The following is a 20,915-nucleotide window of genomic DNA, read 5'->3' as shown; positions in this document are numbered from 1 at the left end:
GCTCCTCTCTGGGTGGTCCAGAACACACAGACTCCCCCTCTGCAAACTCCGCTGAATACTGCAACCTCCCACAGGTGGTGCACACCCCCACACACCTCTCAGAGGTCTCCTTAGGTCCCCACTTGTCTCTGCACCCCCATGTCACTAAAACCACAAGTGATATTGGTCCAGGTGAGCCTGAACCCTGGTGACTGCTGTGGCCAGGACTCCTGTCTGGGGCTCATGCCCACGCTGGGTACACTGACACCTGGCAGAGGCACAAGCCATGGAAAGCTGAGGGCTGAAAGACTCTGACTGGATATTGTGCTGGCCTCTCTTAGGCGGGGTCGGTAGTGTACTCAGTCCAAGTGGTGGTGCAAGCAGGGGAAAACTGCAGGCTCAGGGGCCACAGACTGGAAGCCCCACTGGACTCTGTCTGTCATGGGTAGTCACCAGCAGTGACCATCCTAGGACTATGGGCTTAGGTCCATGCCCATGACCACCCAGTTCTGCCAGTGGTCCCTTAAGATCTTTTGCTCCTTTTGAGTGCTTTTAACCAGACTCCAAGTTAATGCTGGTCCCCTAACACAGGGCACTTTTGTATAGGAGTATTACTTTCTAGTGGGTCGCTTCTGGTTGCTCCCTCCTCCTTCTGTTTATCCTCCAATATCAGTCCCAGCATTCCCATTCCACTTTGCTTTTCCACTGATGTCTTTTGCCCCCATAGAGATCCATAAGTGTATAATCTTACATCTTAGGCTGATTTCATGGGTGTTCAGAGTGTTCTGGTAGATATTTAGCTCACATTAGGACGGGTTGAAACAGGATCTCCTACTTCTCTGCCATCTTGCCCCTCTTCTGTCATTTAACTTTTTAATGCAGATATTTTTATACAATGTTACAAAAACAATATATAAATTACTTATATTCACACAAACATCTGAATACCTACAAAGTTATTTTTTGTGAAGGTGATCATTTTAAAAATGAAGCACAGATGCTTACATAAATTGGTACCCATCTAAGAAAATCATTAGCCTTTTTAACCAGAATGAAAACAAAAATTGGTAGTCTGGTTTAAGGAAAAGATTTTTATCACTGTTGTCTCAGTAGAGAAAAATCAGAAAGATAAATAGGCAACAAAAATAACTTCTCTGTACATAAAGTAATAATTGATTCTAATTATTTTCATTGTTATTTAAAAAATGCCAAATTTCTTAATAGACAAGTAAAGCTATACTACAAATTATAGTTATGGTGAATATATTATTTATTATATTATTTAAGGTATGCAATCCTTGAAAGATACATTTTATTGAGTTATTTTAAATCACATTAACCCAGGGCACCTGGGTGGCTCAGTGGGTTAAGCCGCTGCCTTTGGTTCAGGTCATGATCTCAGAGTCCTGGGATCAAGTCCCGCATCGGGCTCTCTGCTCAGCAGGGAGCCTGCTTCCCCACTCTCTCTCTCTGCCTGCCTCTCTGCCTGCTTGTGATTTCTCTCTCTGTCTAATAAATAAATAAAATCTTTTAAAAAAAATCACATTAACCCAAAAGACTAAAAATGAATAATCTACTGCATTATAAGTTAGCCTCAAAAATCAAACTTAGAAACAAACCTTGTTGTTGTGGAAAGATGCAGGACAAGTGACTTTCATCTTAATGCCTTCTGTATTTGGTGGAAAGTAGAAAATTCAGCTTTCTAGTCTACACTCCTAAGATTTTACAATCATTCATTGTTTGAGGAATCTGATTCCATATTCTGAGATCTGACTGCTGACAGCTTTAGGTCTCACTCTCCCTCTTCCTCTCGTGTCCTAGAACTGATCAAGCTCATAAGAAGACCTGGGTGGTCCCTCCTTTGGTGCAAGTTAGGGATTCAAATCATGCAAGTTCCTTCATACTGTATACCCATGCTGACACCACTCTCTAAACCATAATAAAAATCCAGGCCTTCTTCTTTCCTTGCTTTCTCAAACCATTTTTGAAACTGCTTGGGAGACTTGTCTCTTCTTCCAGAGATCTCAATTACATTTATCACATTAATTTGTTTCTAGGACATAATTGTGATAGAAACTGAGGATTGAAAATGTGGTTTAGAATGGTCTTAATTCTTAAGGGTTCACAGTCTGTGAGATCAATGGTAGGTAAACATATAATTCAAATAGAGATACAAAAATCATGGTAGGGAGAAGCCCAAAGTAAGGTCTCAAATGTGAGAAAAAAATCTAGAAATAATTAAAATGAAACTTTGAGTTTGGAGAAGACTTCTTGGATGAATGACTTAAGTTTTAAAGGATAAATAAGAGTTGGCCACATAAAGAATTACTGCAGCATTACTTCAGGAAAATGGAATATTATACAAGAAAAATATGTTGGCTTTGTTTGAAGAAGCAAAATCTAGTAATTTATCATGGAAAAATAGAAAGTCTATTTTAAAGGAAATAATAGTAGTAAATAAAGTCACTTAATTAGTACCAAAATGAGTATCTTGTAAATTCATCTTTTAAGTTTAGATTTTATGACTATTGTTGTTATCATGGAAAAATAGAAAATCTATTTTAAAGGAAATAATAGTAGTAAATAAAGTCACTTAATTAGTACCAAAATGAGTATCTTGTAAATTCACCTTTTAAGTTTAGATTTTATGACTATTGTTGTTTTCAGTATTATCCCATAAACTACATAATTAGGACTCTGTTTACTCCACAGCTTGTCTTCTAGTACCCAAAACATTCTTAATAATTATGTTGCCTATAGTTCAGAAAAAAAAATACAACTAGCCCATTTTTACTCTATGTTGTGACTAAAAAAGCAATAATTATTGATCAGCCAAATTGACCAATTCAGATATACCTTAGCTTGTACATATTAAAATACCTTTAATTCTTATTTATAAGTACTGTCTTAATCTATAAAATAGATTCAGGATTATCTTTCCCATTCCCTAGTCAAAATAGTCGAAACTGTTGAGGTATAATTGAAGTATAAACTTGATTTGCCTCTCCCTATTGGGTCCTCTTCTACTAGTTATATACCTTTTTGCAGCTAATCATAGACATATCACTTGCTCTGTTCAGTGATATGTAAGCAGAAGTGATATGTGCCTTTTTAAATATGAGGCTTTTTTGATAAGCAGACCTAAAATGTGATAGACCTAAAAGGGAAAGTTAATGGATGGCTTAGACTCCCTCATTCTAGGTGCTAAATTGTTGCAATACAGATAATTGACCAGGAGATCCAGAAGGCTTACAGTGAGTGAGAAATATGTCTCACTCATTAAGCCATTTAGATTTCAATGTGAAGTCACTGGTATTTTAGAGTTTGTTATATTAGTACAATCTGTAGCTATCAGTGAATATAATTTGTAAAAATATCAAAATAATCACATATTAAATTTAATAACTAACAATAAGAAAACAATAATGATAAAGATATGATAACAATGCTGATATTAACTGGTGATAATATCTTCTTAAATGCATGCATATAAACACTCTTTATTCATACTTTCAAGAAACATTTAGTTTATTTCTAGCATAAGCATGATATTCAGTATATATTACCTATTGAAGTTTCTGTAGCAAATAATAAAGAAAAACCTTGTCTCTAGGTTGTTATGGTCTAGGTGATGAAGAAACCATAAGGGAGATTTTTTTTTTAAAGATGCAGGATTTAAAAGAATAGGAAACATTTGTATGTAATACTATTATGTAAAAGCTCATCAATAAAATGGCATTTGGTCTATGTCAGGTTTTTAATATTATGTTCATGTACCAAACTTCTGAACCCACTCTTTGAGAAATGACTGACCATATAAAATAGATCTAACTATTGAATACCTCTCTCTGGTCATCCTCTTACTCATCTTATTTGGACATAAACTCTTAGAGGCAAATTTTATTAAAATTAGATAGCAATAAATGGAAGCTTGTTATTCATTTTCCTTCAATATCTACATACATAGATCCTTCACTTTAAGTATCATCTCAAACGTCACCCCTTCATAAAAGACTAATTTCAGCACCTTTATTTTTCTTTTTCAAATTAATAACTGACATGATATCATATTATTTTTAAATATGTTTATTATTATTTATTTCTTCAATTTGAATGCAAACTCTATGAAGGTAGGTAGTTTGTTTTATATGATATCATACCTCTAGCTTTAGTTCAATCCTTGGCATGTAATATTTATTGAGTGAATTAATAAGTGAAAGAATAAGAAATATCTGTAAAGAATATTTTCTGAGTCTTTTTCTTGGAGGTTAAAATTATATCATTCCCTACCTTCAGTGACTAATACTGTAAATCTACAGGGTACATTTTACTTCTTTTTCAAACAGGAATAAACTAGAAGTGAAATATATGAAGATGTTTTTGGCTAACATATCTCAATAGGTATCACAATGTTTCTTTTCAATATCCTTCTATATTTCATATGAATGGCAAGATAGAAACGGACAAATCCGGCTTTCCTCCTCGCCCCCCCATCACGGACTCTGCAACCCTGAATCAAATAAAAGCAGTATTTTCTGGGTAGTTTGAAAACACAGCTGGAACTGTTTACTCTCCAGACGAGTTTTGATTACAAATACTAAAATTTGTTTCTCTTTTCCAATCTTCTTAAATAAAGCAGATGAGTGACATCAATGAAATGAGTCAGGGAAGTAAGTAGGAATAGAGCAGAAATAATAGCCCTGGAGTTACGCTCATTGTTTTACTTATTTTGGGACTAAATATAATATAAACTAAGAGGACAAATTTGAACAAGATAAACATTGAATAATAACCTTTTTTTCTTCACTTTTCTATTAGTTGTATGCATCATGTGACTTATGGGGGAAGATGAATTCTCTATCATTTAAGCCCCTTGGTTTGAACTCCAGAGGGACATATTTAGGTTATCTATGAGCTAACAAGTTCAGTTTATAGATACTTGAGGAACTAATGAAAAAATATAACTCTCTCAGCAGTTTTCATAGAGAATTGGGAAATCTAGACACCAACAAATTCTAGTAAGTCAATACTAGTTGTAACATACCATTTGGAATAGGCAATAATTTTCTCATCAAATATTCATTTTGCCTAGAATTTCCTACGCTAATGAATCATGATCTCTATTTGTCTTGATATCTATTATTTTCCTATTCCATTAATCACTAATTATATATTTTTTCTTCTACCTTCCTTCCACCTTTTTACTTTTCATAGCTTCTACATTTATGGATCCTTGACTTCTTACTTTCTGTATTTCAAACCATAGCCTCTCAGTATAAAGACAATAATTAGTTTGGCTGGCCAGCTACTAACCAGGTGTACTTCATGTATTGGTGAGGGACTCTATGTCCCACTGATGGCCGTCTAACATACATGTGACTATTTTTTTCTTTAACAGAATGCTGATCCCTGATATTCCCTCTGATGATGTAACCATCATCATCATAATAATAACCATACTAACCATAATCAGAAGTTGATTAAATAATACAAAGAAGACTAACTTACACAGAAGTAGCCCTACTGAAGAGAACTCAGTGGTTTCACAACTGTTTTCATGTCAGGATGTCAAATTGGTCACCAATAACTTTAAAACTAATCAAATCAGAAAACCAATTTCAGATTTCAGCCTTAAGACATCTTCCCTCACCCCATTCCTTAAACTACTTCTAGTATTATTATTGGTGTCTCAGTTTAATCAAGAAAATATAATCATTATAAGCAATTTAGGAATCATAGTCACATGGGAAGTACAACCTAAAGGAATTATGTAAAGGCCTAAGAAAATGTCTGGGAAGTTTAGTCACATATTTGGAGAAAATTTACTAAGGACTTCATACGGAAAAAACAAGAGTGATGAACCCAGAGATCATGAAGCCATCAGAAAAACCACCATATCTGGCTGCTAGGACCACAGGTCTAGAGATCATGGGGAAATCTGAAAAACTATCAGATCTGATCACTGCCACAACCTTCTTAGAATGACATTTGTTTCATTTCTGCTTTGCAAATTTTATACCCGTGTCCTCATTAGCAAACTCTAATCTAGAGCTTCACAGGAAAAACCATTCTAGAAATCTTAGGAAGGAATCAGTGGCAGTGCTAAGTTAACCACAGACTATCCAGCACAGATGACTTTGTTCTTCTGTGGATCTGCAGTATTTCTCTTGGGGTTAAGGGAAAATTAGGAATTAGTTTTCTAAAATAAACCAAAGTGAAGAGAAAGAGTATTAATTTCAGATGAGCAAGAAATCTAAAATATGCCTCTTAAAAATAATTATTTTTGTAATCTATCACTTTAACAGACTAAAAAAGAAAAATCACATGATCGTATTAATAGATGCTGAAAAAGCAATTGAAAAAGTCTAACACTAATTCATGATTAAAAAAAAAAAAATTCTTGGGGCACCTGGGTGGCTCACTATCTAAGCAATTGCTTTCAGCTCAAGTCATGATCCCAGGATCCTGGGATTGAGCCCCACATAAGGCTCCCTGATTGATGGGTAACTTTCTTCTCCCTTTCCTCCCTGCTCATTCTCTGTCTTTTGCTATCTCTCTCTCTAAAATAAAAATGAATTAAATATTTAAAAAAATTCTCAGTAAACTAGAAATAAAAAGAAATTTCCTTAACTTAATAAAAATATCTGCAATGAAACTACAGCTAACATTATACCTAATGGTAATAAACTCAAAACATTCCCACTAAGATCAGGTATAAGACAGGAACATTCCTTTTCACCATACCTTTTAACATTGTACTGGAAGTCCTTGCTAATGTAATAAGGCAAGAAAAGGAAATAACAGATATAAAGATTACAAAGAAGAAATAAATCTGTGTTTACAGATGGCATGATCATCTGCATAGAAAAATTTGAAAGAATCAAGAAAAATCTTCTGGACCTAATTAGCAATCATATCAAGTTTTCAGGAGACAAGGTTAAGATACAAAAATGCAACTGCTTTTCTATATACAAATAATGAACAAGTAGAATTTGAAGTATAAAAAAAACCACAAAGTCATTTTACATTTGCACCAAAAATATATAATATTTAGTCATAAATCTATCAAAATATATATAATATCTATATGAAGAAAATGACAAATTATGATTAATGAAATCAAAAAAGAACTAAATAAATGGTGAAATGGTCCATGTTCACTGATAAGAAGACACAATATTTTCAAACATCAGTTCTTCTATGGAGTCAATGCAATCCCAATCAAAATCCCAGCAAGTTATTTTGTGTATATTGACAAACCAACTCTAAAGTTTCAATGGAGATGCAAAAGACCCAGAATAGCCAACACAATACTGAAGAAGAACAACATCAGAGAAATGACACTACCCAAATTCAAGTCTTACTATAAACCTAAAGTGATCAAGAGTGCGGTATTGGTGAATAGACAAATAGATCAATTGAATAAAAAAAAGAGCTCACTAATAGGCCCACAGAAATATACTCAATTGTTCTTTGACAAAGAAATAAAGATGATCCAGTAAAACAAAGACAGTGTCTTCAATAAAATGTACTATAAAAACTGGATATCCAAATGAAACAAGGGTGAAAGGAGGGAAGGAAGACAGGGAGGGATGGAAGAAAAGAGGGAGGGAGTGAGGAAGAAAGGGGAAGAGAAGAGAAGAAAAGAAGAAGAACGGTCAATTACTTACCTTATACCTTTCACAGAAATTAACTCAAAATAGATCATAGATGCAATGTAAACTTCAAAACTATAAAACTATAATATAACATAGAAGAAAAACTAAATAACTTAGTATGGTAATGACATTTTAGTTATAACATCAAAGGCATGATCAATAATTAATAAATTAGACTTCTTTGAAATTAAAACTTCTACTCTACAAAGACAATGAGGGAATAAGAAGACAAGCCACAGAATGAAAAACAAATTTTTTTTTCTCTGTAACTTCCTCTCAGCTTTGTTGTGAATCTAAAACTGCTCAAAAAAGTCAAGTCTTAAAAAACAAAAAAACCTAAATCATATAGAACAATGTAAATTAAATATTTCTATGAATATTTAAGTAGCCAGAAAGCAAACATGGATAAATACATTCTCAACTTAACAAAATTACAATATAATTTATTAAATTTATTTTTACGGGTAACATTTTCATAACTAAATCAAATCTCAATAGGCATTTACTTTGAGCTAGCTAGAATTTTGGAGGCTACATATTGTTGTATTGAAATAAATATGCATATTGTAAGTTGAGTGAAGAATTTATGCATAATGAAAAATGATGCACTGAGAAAAATTTGAACTTCAAGTACCTTGAGTTTGTTTGTTTGTTTAATTTAAGAAAAATTTTTATAGAAGTGGCTGACATCATTAGAACAAAAATCCAAGAATATTATAAGGTTTTATTATTTTACATTAGATGCCATTTTTTAAATTCTTTCTTCTTTGTCCTACACATCATATATTTTACTTTATCACTTTCTTTCAATGGGACAAGGCATAAAACTTATCCCTACTTGAGAGTTTTCACCTAAAAAATGAGCAGCTAATGATTACAAAGCTTTAATGATTACAAATATGGTACATATTTGGATCTTAATTAGTGTTATTTATTATTAATATCATTATATAGCTATTATTATGACCTTTGTTTTTGGATTATGATAACACTAGATTTCATGTTTAAGAAATAACTAATTCACACAAATAAAATATACAAAATCCAAAAAAATAGTGAAGGGAAATAAGAAAATTTCCAAAAAGCTTCTCTGCAAGAAATATCTTTGAGAAGAGTTATTTGAGAAGAGTTAATAAACTACTCACAAAGGATCGGGCACTGTGTAGAAAACCATAGTAATAGGTTTCCATATCTAGACCTAAGAAGTGGAACAGTGAAAAAGAGTTGCAAAACTCGGGCAGAGAGAGAGAGCTGCATGGAGCTGTTGCTTGATAAGACCTGTAATTTTCTCACACAAAAGATTAAATGAAGTCCTCAGTGAATCCAAAAAGTGGAGGATGGGGGAATAAATAATGAGACTCATGCATATCCCTCCCTCTGATTTCTGATAGTATTCCTTAGTGATTGAATCCAAAATTGACCCAAAAGATAAGGGAATTTTTTTTTTAAGATTTTATTTATTTATTTGACAGAAAGAGATCACAAGTAGGCAGAGAGGCAGGCAGAGAGAAAGGGGAAGAAGACTCCCCGCTGATCAGAGAGCCAGACTTGGGGCTCAATCCCAGGACCCTGAGATCATGACTGGAGCAGAAGGCAGAGGCTCAATCCACTGAGCCACCCAGGTGCCACAAGATAAGGGAACTCTTAATTCAATAAGTATAGTTTCATTTTCTGGAACCTACAATGGGAGAAGGAAAGTATTGAGTTGATCTTGAGGGACAAATAAATATTATGCATACATGTTTTTTTTTAAAGTAATTATCTGATTAACACAGGTCTGAGATGGCATTTTTTAATTATGTAAAAATGTTAGCCAAATACTAATGGCTAAAATTGAGCACATTTAATAAATTAGACAAAACTAGGTAAATGTATTATATGTTGCTTCTCAATTTCAGTAGATGACTTTAAATAGAATTTTCACAGAGAATATAGAAGTTAATAAGTCCAAAGATCTTCAATGTGTATTTTCTCTCCATTCACTATTTAAAAATTAATGTTTTGAACCAAGAAAAACTCCAGATCTTTAGAAATTAGCTTCTTCAGTACATTTCAATCAATATTATAGACTATTCAAAAGTCACACCTATCACAAATCATGTATATAAAACAACAAATATCTTTTTAAGTGTTTTCAAAGAAATAAAGAAAATCCCCTGAGCCCCAAGCAGAGAAGGATACGCTACACAAGCTCACTGGTAGTCGAATTATTCTTTACAGAATGTTTTCAGCCTAAAAAGATGCAGAGGCTTTAATTCTAATGAGCAAGTTGTAGACAGAAGACAAAACCTTTAGTCCAAATAAATTAGGTAAGTAGAAATGAGATCCACATGTGAAGACAGGGTATCAGATGGCTACATGTTCAAACAATGAGATGGTTAGAAGAAATTTTTCTAACAATAACAACACTAACATTGCCTGCCTTTGGACTTTTGGACAAAAACAAAAACAAACAAACAGACAAAAAAACACAAAGCTTCCCATTAACTTAAATGTTGATATATTTTCTGTCCTCTGCTACTTTAAATTTTCAAATAAATATTTTTATGTGGTCCAGATCACTCAAAGTTGAGAAATAAGTTTAATTGGCCCTAGGTTGATAAAGAAGTAGGACATTAGAGAGAAGCAAAATGTGACACCTTTAGAGGAGCATATTCTCAAACTTACCCTTCCCAGAATAAGCATCAGATAGATCTCAGGTGAGCACGAGCATGCTCTCTAAAACATCATCACATGAGACCCCAGGAGCAAGAGTCACTGGAAATAATGTATAGCAGAATTAAAAACTCTAAGGACTCGACATATTAGAATTGTCATATTGGATGTTAAAACTTTTATAAAATTAAAAAAATAAGACAGAGCAAAGAACAAGCTACTATTTTAAAAAAATGACATAGTGGATTTAAAAGCAAAGCTAGAAATAAAATATTTTTAAAATATTTATTTACTTATTTTGCGGAGGAGGGCATTGGGAGAGGGGAAGAAGACATGCTGCTGAGCATGGGGCTCGACTCTGGGCTTGCTCTCCTGACCTGGACATCATGACATGAGCTGAAGCCAAGAGTCAGATGCTTAACTGACTGAACCTCTGACTCAGAACACACCCAGAAATAAATCCCAGAAATAAATTATTTTAATTGAAATTAAACCTAAGTAGATTGATTAACAATAGATTAAGTGTAAACTAGAAGATAGATGGAAGTATTAAAAAGGACAAAACTTAAAAGGCGAAAAGATGAAAATATTTATCTTTCTTTGCATTGATAAAGAGGAATAGGAATACAAGATCTGTCCTAAGGATGAGTACTGAGTAATGATGTGTGGAAGTATTGAATCACTATATTGTACACCTGAACTACTATAACACTATATGTTAACTATGCTGAAATTCAAATAAAAAAACTTAATTAAAAACAAACAAACAAACAAATAAAAAACAATTCTGTAAGAAGAGACCAGAATCATGAAAGAAGAGTTCATGATGACATAGTGGATGAAGATTTTCCAGAATATATCCGATGTATTAATCTCAGATTCAATAAAGTGTAAGGAAACCCAGTAAATTTTGATTGAATAAAAAACAACAGTAACTCATGTAGACACATTGTAGTGAAACTGTTGATCATCAATTCCAATAAACAAATCTGAGTTGAATGACTCTAAGAAGCAAAACAAAAATTGAAAAAAAAATACACAAATAAATGGTTTCAACATTCTGATAGACAATATATACTAACTTAGAATACTATACTATGGTTAAACATTGTTTAAGAAGCGGCACCTGGGTGCCTCAGTGAGTTAAATCCTCTGCCTTCCGCTCAGGTCATGATCCCAGGGTGCGGGGATCGAGCCCCGCAGCAGGCTTTCCATTCAGCAGGGAGCCTGCTTCCCTTCCTCTCTCTGCCTGCCTCTCTGCCTACCTGTGATCTCTGTCTGTCAAATAAATAAATAAAATCTTTTAAAAAAATTGTTTAAAAAGAAGTTCAAAGTCATGGCACCTGGGTGGTTCAGTCAGTTGGTTCAGTGTACAACTTTGATTTCAGCTCAGGTCATGATCTCAGGGTTGTGCGACTAAGCTCTGTGTTGAGCCTGGCAAAGGGCTCTGCACTGTGTGTGAAGCCTGCCAAAGATTATCTCTCTTTCTCTCCTTCTGCATCCTCCCCATCTCTCCTAAAAAACAAAACAAAACAAAACAAAACAAAGAGTCCAAAGACATTCTTAGATTAAAAAATGATATAGATTTCTACTAAAATAAATTCACTTCCGAATAATTTATTTCCAGAAGAAAAATAAGATGCTACAAGAGACTTCTGAAAATAGAAGTTAATTAATGGTAAACATTAGTGAAAATTAACTATATATTAACAATTATAAAAATGACAACTTTGGGAAATTAAATAAATTTGGATATAAATAGAGAAAAATATATAAGAAAACAGTGATGATTAAAATTAAAATTGTAAATTCACATAGTTAAGAAGGACAATATATTCCTTATCTCCTTGCATAGATCCATTAATGCTAGGGAGTGAATTGTGTCCCCCTCCAGATTCATATGGGGAAGCCCTAACCACCACCTTTTTAGAATTTGCAGATAGGTCCTTGAAAGGCGTAATTAAAGTTAATTGAAGTCATAAAGGTGCAGTCCTAGTCCCAAATGACTGGTGTCCATATAAGGCGAGGAAGACACCAGAAATGCATTCACACAGAGGAAAGGCCAGGAGAGGATACAGCAACAATCTAGACATTTGCATGTCAAGTCTAATTCTCCCAGAATAAACCAACACTGCCAACACCTTGATCATTTAAATTTATTGTTCATTTTTTAAACTATTTTCAATATACCATTTCACAGAGTTGAGCTAATTATTGACGGTTAATTCCACTAAATATAATTTACTTAATTTTGTGTTATTCAATTTATGTGATTATCATAAATTTTTTCATCAGTCTCCATGAGAAGACAGGAAATGCAATCTTTAATTACACATATATGTAGAAATATTTTAAGGGTTTTTATGAGACATTATAAAGTGATACACGTTTTTTACTTATTTAAAAATGTTGAATTAAGTGTCATGCACTTATTTTAAATGATTGCAACCTGCACAAATAACAAAATACTGACGTAAGCCAAATTTGATACTTGACTGAAGAGTATCCCATGAGAGCAGTCCACTGAATGTAGCATTCAAGACTGGGAAGACAAAGAAGAAAATAGTAACAAGTACTAAAACTGAATAATGTTAAAGAGTACTTATAGTTATATAGCACATTTTTAGCTATTATAATCAATGAAACAATGTATTGGTCATCACTGAACATGAAAATGGATTTCAATTTTTTCAGTCATTGGATTTTAAATAACACTCATTACCTCTTAAATAAATTTATAATAGTAAAACCAATACTTGTGGTGATGAGTGTAGAACAGTAGAAAGAACATTAAAAAAAGAATCAAACAAATATTCCTGTCACTTACTAGCCATGGGTAATAATGGTAAATAACTTTCTTAATCGTATTGAGTCTATTTATCTATAAAATTTATCTATAAAATTTGTGTAATGAACTTTAGTCTGCTTCTCAAAATTATGTCTGTTTAAAGTTGTAATGTATTCATTAGACTATTTTTAACTTGTATGTAAGTAGTATTTTAACACTTCATGAAAACTCCACAGGTGATTTATTATGGTGGTTTTCTAACCATATGAAGTATGGTTTGAAAGTATGCTTTCAAACACACACAAAAATAACATTGACAACTAAACCTAGCTTCAGAGATGGGAAGAAATTTCATTCCTTTCTTGCTTATTATAAGGGGGTAAAAGTTAGCTGTAAAATGGATTATAAAAACAACGATATTGTCATTCATATTAATTCATTAATTGATTTACTATTTCTTTCTAAAAAGTGTTACTGAGGGCCTATTGTGTACTGGTATTATTCTATTTGATGGCCATAAAACTCAGAAAACATAATCTTTCCTCCATGAAGTTTATATTCACTAGAGTGAGATTGGCAATAAGCACTTCAACAAGGAGATACGTATGTCATATAATGATAGGGCTAGGAAGAAAATTCAACAAGGAAATAAAGGATAGGGTTTGCCTTAGTCCAGCTGGACTGCTGTTATCAAATACCAGAGGCTGGGTAGCTTACAAAAACAGAAATTTATTTCTCACAGTTCTGGAGGCTGGAAGCCTGAGAGATGGTCAGGTGAATGCCTTTTTCCAGGGTTGCGGATCCTTTAATCTCATGTAGTGGAAATCTGGAACCTCTTTGATAAGGCACTAATCCCATCCATGAAGGTTCCATTCCCATAAATGAAGCATTTCCCAAAGGCCCCACCTCTTAATATCAACATCTTTGGAGGTTAGATTTCAATATGTGAATTGGGGGTTGGGGGCACTTCAGATCATGGCAAGGTTTGATGGTATGGATGAAGATCCAAAGTTGCAAATCTCACTGCTGAGACAACATCAAGTGAAAGTATTGAAGGAAGTGAAGGGGAAGTTATTTGACAATCTATATAATGAATGTTTAAAGATTTTATTTATTTATTTGACAGACAGAGATCACAAGTAGGCAGAGAGGCAGGCAGAGAGAGAGGGGGAAGCAGGCTCCCTGCTGAGCAGAGAGCCCGATGCAGGGCTCAATCCCAGGACCCTGGGATCATGATCTGAGCTAAAGGCAGAGGCTTTAACCCACTGAGCCACCCAGACACTCCTATATAATGAATGTTTAAAAACAGGAAACAACAGAGAAAAAAACCCTGAGGAGAGACCCTGTTCAAGGAAAATCAAAGTGGCCAGTGTGACTAAAGATCAAGAAGAAAGAGGGGGATTATCATGATGGGGGATTCATATCATGAAAGATCATAATCCTTTGTTGCCAATAAAAATGTTGTTAGTGCCCCCATTATATGCAAGTAACCTTAGTAATCACAGATTATTAGAAATGTGAATGAAATTCCTTTTTAAGAGTTCACAATCTACCAGTCAAAGGAATATCACAATCCATGTCATGAAATAAAACTAAGGCCCTTTTATCCACTATGGAGAGTAACTGAAGGAACAAGACATTCTGAGATGACTGATGAGTAGCTTCAGAAACAAGCTAATGTTTGATGTAGATTGTGGTTACAGCATAGGATATGATCAGCTAATGAAATGGAAAGAAAATATTTTTAACAGAAGAAATAGTGTGCATATGCAAATGATCAAGAAAATTATGGCAAGCAGGTTAAGAACAGTGAACTTCTTAGCACATTTGGAATGCAGAATGTATTTCAGACTAGTGAGAGATAGATAAGAAAGTAGACTAACTTCAGATTGTAAAGTGCTTTTTATTCCACAATGAAAAGTTGAGATTTTCCTATACTTTAATAAGCCAGTTCAGATTTTTAGAGAGAAAAATGACAAAATCATTATCACTTAGTTATAGCAATATATGTGTATAATGGCATTATAGTTTAAAAAGATAGGCTGGCAAGAGAGACCCTAAGGCTGTTTTGGTAATTCAAGCAAGCACTGAGGGAAAGTGAATTAAGGAAGTAACAGTGAGGACTAGAAAGTCACAGTGAATTTGAGAAACACTTTGGAGATGATAGAGGTACATTTGTTTGTATGTCCAAGGCCATGGAGGGTATTAGACAATTCAGACATTTTATACAAAGCTGTTTCTGATGTCAGTCATTTTGAGTTGGTGATAAAAATCACAGGCTGTATATAACTACAAGAAATGAATAGAAACATCAACATCACAGGTCTGTAGAGAAAGGATTATGCAAAGATTGTTTCATTTCTACTTTGACTAAATTAGATGATAAAGGGTTAAAGAATTATAAATTATTTTAATTTCAAAGAGAATGGTATTATTGTCTCACGAAATAACCATTAAATTATAAATTAAAATTGGCTCACGTATGAATGTTATTACCCAGGATATAATTGTAGTAAAGGAACATGAATCAAACATAACTGAATATATTTAGTTCTGGGGCAATGATTTAAGTTCTGGGTAAACATCAATGAAAAAGAAGTAAATGACTTGTTTTTACTAGAATATCCCAAATTAATGACAATATTATTTTTTAGAAGGTAATAAAAATAATGAATAGTGAACTGCCTGGGCAGCACAGATGGTTGTCTGTTAAAAACCAAGTGTCTGCTCTGGTTTCAGGTCAGATCTGATCTCAGGGTTGTGAGATTGAGCCCCAGTTGGGCTCTGTGTTGAGCACCAAGTCTGTTTGATTTTCTCTCTCTCTCTTCTTCTGCCCCTCCCCCCTGCACACTCTCTCTCACTGAAATAAATAAATCCTTAAAAAAAAAAGTGAAAAGAATAATGCATCACCTAGAATGTTGATGATAAAAATATATTCAATTTGTTTAAACATCAAAACTTGCAAATGAATATATTAAATGTGTACTATGTAACATTTTTCTGGTGTCAGACATATTTGCTATCTATTAATCCTAAAACCCCTTTCTAAAAAATTTTCCACTTTTTATAAATTATTCAAAGAAGAATGACATAGAAATTTGTGGAAAACTTTTCATACCTAAATATGTTTATAAATTTAAAAATTAAAACTTTTTAAATATAAAAAAAACATTAACTTAGAGGTAATTGTGACTAAAAGCAAAATTCCTGGAATATCAGATCTCCAAGTGCTTGAAGATCCCTGGTGACTGACAGAGAACAAAATGCACTGAAAAAGGGCAAAGCAAAGTTACAAGATGCAGGAAACATCTATATTCATTTTTTTTTCTTTATGTGGTATCTCAAAACATGAAACCTGATGAATGATTCCAAATATTTTGATATTTTTGTGACCAATCCCAGAAGGTTCTAAGGTGAGAATAGAAAAGGATTAGAAGAAAAAATATTGTGAAAATGTCTATGCTACCTAGAGCAATCTACACATTTAATGCAATCCCTATCAAATGACCATCAACTTTTTTCAAAGAAATGGAACAAATAATCCTAAAATTTATATGGAGCAATAAAAGACTCCAAATAGCCAGAGGAATCTTGAAAAGAAAACCAAAGCTGGTGGCATCATAATTCCAGACTTTAAGCTCCATTACAAAGCTGTAATCATTAAGACAGTACGGTACTGACACAAAAACAGACACATAGATCATTGGAACATAACACAGAGCCCAGAAATGGACTCTCAACTCTATGGTCAACTAATCTTTGACAAAAAAGGAAAGAATGTCCAATGGAAGAAAGAGAGTCTCTACAACAAATGGTGTGGGGAAAACTGGATAGCCAAATACAAAAGAATGAAACTGGACCATTTCCTTACATCACACACAAAATTAGACTCAAAATGGATGAAAGACCTCAATGTGAGACAGGAATCCATTAAAATACTTGAGGAGAATACAGGCAGCAACCTCTTTGACCTCAGCTGCAGCAACTTCTTCCTAGAAACATTGCCAAAGGCAAGGGAAGCAAAGACAAAAATGAACTATTGGGGCTTCACAAAGATAAAAAGTGTTTACACAGAAAAGGAAACAGTAAAAAAAAACAAAAACAAAAACAAAAAACAACCAACAGAATGGGAGACGATATTTGCAAATGATGTATCAGATAAAGGGCTAGTATCCAAAATCTATAAAGAACTTACAAATTCAACATCTAAAGAACAAATAATCCAATCAAAAAATGGGCAGAAGACATGAACAGACATTCCTGCAAAGACATCCAAATGGCCAACAGGCACAGGAAAAAGTGCCCAATATCACTTGGCATCAGGGAAATACAAATCAAACCCATAGTGAGATATTACCTCACACCAGTCAGAATGGCTAATGTTAATAACAGGTCAGGAAACCACAGGTGTTGGTGAGGTTGTGGAGAAAGGGAACTCTCCTACACTGTAGGTGGGAATGGAAGCTGGTGCAGCCACTCTGGAAAACAGTAAGGAAGTTCCTAAAAAGTTGAAAATAAAGCTGCTCTATGACCCAGCAATTGCACTATTGGGTATTTATCCTAAAGATACCAATGTAGTGATCTGAAGGGGGATGTGCACCACAATGCTGATAGCAGCAATGTCCACAATAGCCAAACTATGGAAAGAGCCTAGATGTCCATCAACAGATGAATGGATAAAGAAATGTGGTGTGTATACACACACACACACACACACACACACACACACACACTGGAATATTAAGCAACCATCAAAAAAACCAAAATCTTGCCATTTGCAACAATGTGGTTGAAACTAGAGGATGTTATGCTAAGCAAAATAAGTCGATCAAAGAAAGACAATTATCATATGATCTCAGTGATATGGCAATTTGAGAAACAAGACAGAGGATCATAAGGGAAGGGAGGGAAAAATGAAACAAGACAAAACCAGAGAGGGAGACAACCAAGAGACTCTTAATCTCAGGAAACAAGCAGAGGGTTGCTGGAGGGGAGGGGGTGTGAGAGATGGAGTGGCTGGGTGATGGACATTGGGGAGGGTATGTGCTATGGTGAGTGCTGTGAATTGTGTAAGACTGATGAATCACAGACCTGTACCCCTGAAACAAATAATACATTATATGTTAATTTAAAAAAATGAAGGGGAAAATATTTTTGGATTTGATGGTTTCCATTCGTACACCAAATAATACAATAAGATTTTGAACCCAATTTAAAACTCCACATCTTATCTTCAAGGTCTTGAAAAAGTTAAGTCCTTATTACCTTAGCAACTATATGATTACATTTACCCTCTGTCATCACATCTACTGACTCACAGTGTTATGTACTCCAAGATTGTTTTTAAAGAAACTATCTAAAGGAAATTTATTCATTGCAGTTAAAGGACAAAGCCTAAATGATAGACTTTTCTTCATTTCTAAATATTCCTTTGAAATTCACTTACATCTGTATCTATTTTTGTTTGTTTGTTTATTTGTTTTGTTTCCTGAGAAAAAGCAGGCTCATGTTCCTAGGCATTTGGTTAAAATGTTTAATGATTCAGATTTCCTTTGTTTAGTATTCTTCTGAACCTCATCTAGATTTTTTCAATGGAGAAGTTAAAGGATGAGAGACTCATCTATCAATGACTCATCCATCAGTGGATAACGATGATGGAATTAGAGCAGTCTGAAAGTCATCATTTGTTCACAATTTCAACATTTTAAAAAAGTCTTCTATAAGGATGCAAGAAATAGAGATTGACAATAAAGAGATCAAGAAGAATCATGTCCTGCCTCCAGTGGTAGAAATATATTAGCACTAGTAACATGAGTAATAATGGGATCACTGTTTGCCAATATGTTATTTTGTGTATAGATGTCACCATACAATATTATATATTTTATTTTGATATGGTAATTTGAAGCAATAACTAGAAGGTTCAAAGTCTAAAAACAAAGCAGCATTTTTTTTTTTTTTAATTTTATTTGCAGAATTCCCTGCTGAGCAGGGACACCGATGAGGGATTCAATACCAGGACCCTGGGATCATGACATGAGCCAAAGGCAGATGCTTAACCGACCATGCCACCTTTGTGCCCCAAAGCAACACTTTGTTTAATTAACTGTAGCCAAATCTTGTGTTAATCTGGCTCCTGTGAGATGCAGATACCAAATATATTAAACAATGTAGATTATTTTTATATTTTTTTGTTCTTTTGTTTTTTTGTTTTTTTGTTTGTTTGTTTTTGTTTTTGTTTTTGTTTTTTAAAGATTTAACCATGAGAGATTATGGACTCCCAGAAACAAACTGAGGGGTTGGGGGTGGGGGTTAGCCCAGTGATGGGCATTAAGGAGGGCATGCATTGCATGGAGCACTGGGTGTTCTACACAGACAATGAATGTCAGAACACTACATCAAAAACTAATGATGTACTGTATGGTGACTAGCATGCCATAATAAAAAAATAAATAAAAGATTTATTTATTTGTATGAGAGAGAGAGAGAGAGAGCAAATGTGGGAGGGGCAGAGGGAGAGAGAAACTAGTAGACTCCTCACTGAGTTCAGAGCCCAAGCAGGGGCTCAACTCAGGACCCTGAAATCAGTACCTGAGCCCAATCCAAGAGTTGTATGCTTAACTAACTGTGCCACCCAGGTGCCCCTTATAATTTTTATGTGTCACTAATAATGCACTTTTATTAAATATATACAGAAAGACACAAAAAAGAAACAATGAAACATCAGGAAGTTATAAAGTGTGTATAATATACATTAGAGTAAAGCCACAGGTTAACTTACCAAAATAGCCTAAAAGCACTGAATTTGATACTAATATACATGTTATATAAACAGGCCCTGAAAATGGTGAAGAGCAGATCGCACTGTAAAATGCAGTTACAATATATTCATGAGATGAAGCGACTGAAATAAAGTAACAAGAAAAATTGCAAATTACTTCCAACTCACACTTATCATGGCTTATTTCTAGTTCTCTTTACAAAGGCCACCAAATTGTTCCATTAACTGACATTCCAAGAGTTGGTGGAATTACACAGAATTACTGGAGATTTATATAGATAGAGTCAGAAAAAATATGGACTACTCTGTGTGACAAATATTTTTATGAATGTTCAGAGGTATACGATGTATGGTAACCATTAGAATCTATCTCATCAATCTCTGATCACAGGGAACATACATGAGCAAAGATAGAGCCATATAGGTATGAAATTTTCTATGAAATCCACCCTTCTAACTAGCTGTTCCCAGTCAGGGACTAAGCATAGCACGACTATTTAGGTTTGCCCATTCCTAGAAGATACAGTAATCACCTGATGCTTGTTGATGCTGCCTCAAATTTCCCCCCTCCTCCCCCCCCCACCCCCGCCAAAGACCATCCTGAAGTCTTAGGACCACACTACAATATTGTTAACTAAATTTAACACTCTGTATGTTCCTATACTTGAAAGTTGCTGAATATAGATCTTAAAAATTCTCAACGCACCCACACACACAGAAGGTAACTATGTGAAGGGATGGATGTGTTAACTGAGCTTACTGCAGTAAAAAATCATTTCATAAAATATATCAAATCATCACAATATCCACAATTTTCACATTATATATCAATTATATCTCAGGAAAGCTGTGGAGGGAAGTAGAACTGGGTTGCAGTGTAAGATGCTTCTACTTAAACTTTCTTTCCTCTTCCTTTTAAGTCAAATCAAAACTCCATCAAGGTCTGATGGTTCTCTTGTCTCCTCGGATTCCTTCATTATTGTATATGGTCTTTGTCCTTAATAAATCACTTGAAGGGTTATTTGTGCTTTGGATTCTGCTTTTCCCATGCCAA

At 34.1% G+C, this 20,915-nt stretch overlaps 1 pseudogene; it reads left to right on the top strand.

Annotated features, from left to right (window-relative positions):
* LOC122890253 overlaps positions 1-20,915 on the top strand; it is a 135,173-nt pseudogene that overhangs the window by 66,649 nt on the left and 47,609 nt on the right.

The sequence above is a fragment of the Neovison vison genome, chromosome 11 (assembly GCF_020171115.1).
Source record: "Neovison vison isolate M4711 chromosome 11, ASM_NN_V1, whole genome shotgun sequence".
Taxonomy (NCBI): Eukaryota; Metazoa; Chordata; class Mammalia; order Carnivora; family Mustelidae; genus Neogale; species Neogale vison.
The sequence above is the reverse complement of the archived record's forward strand: the minus strand, read 5'-3'. Positions and strand labels throughout refer to the sequence as shown.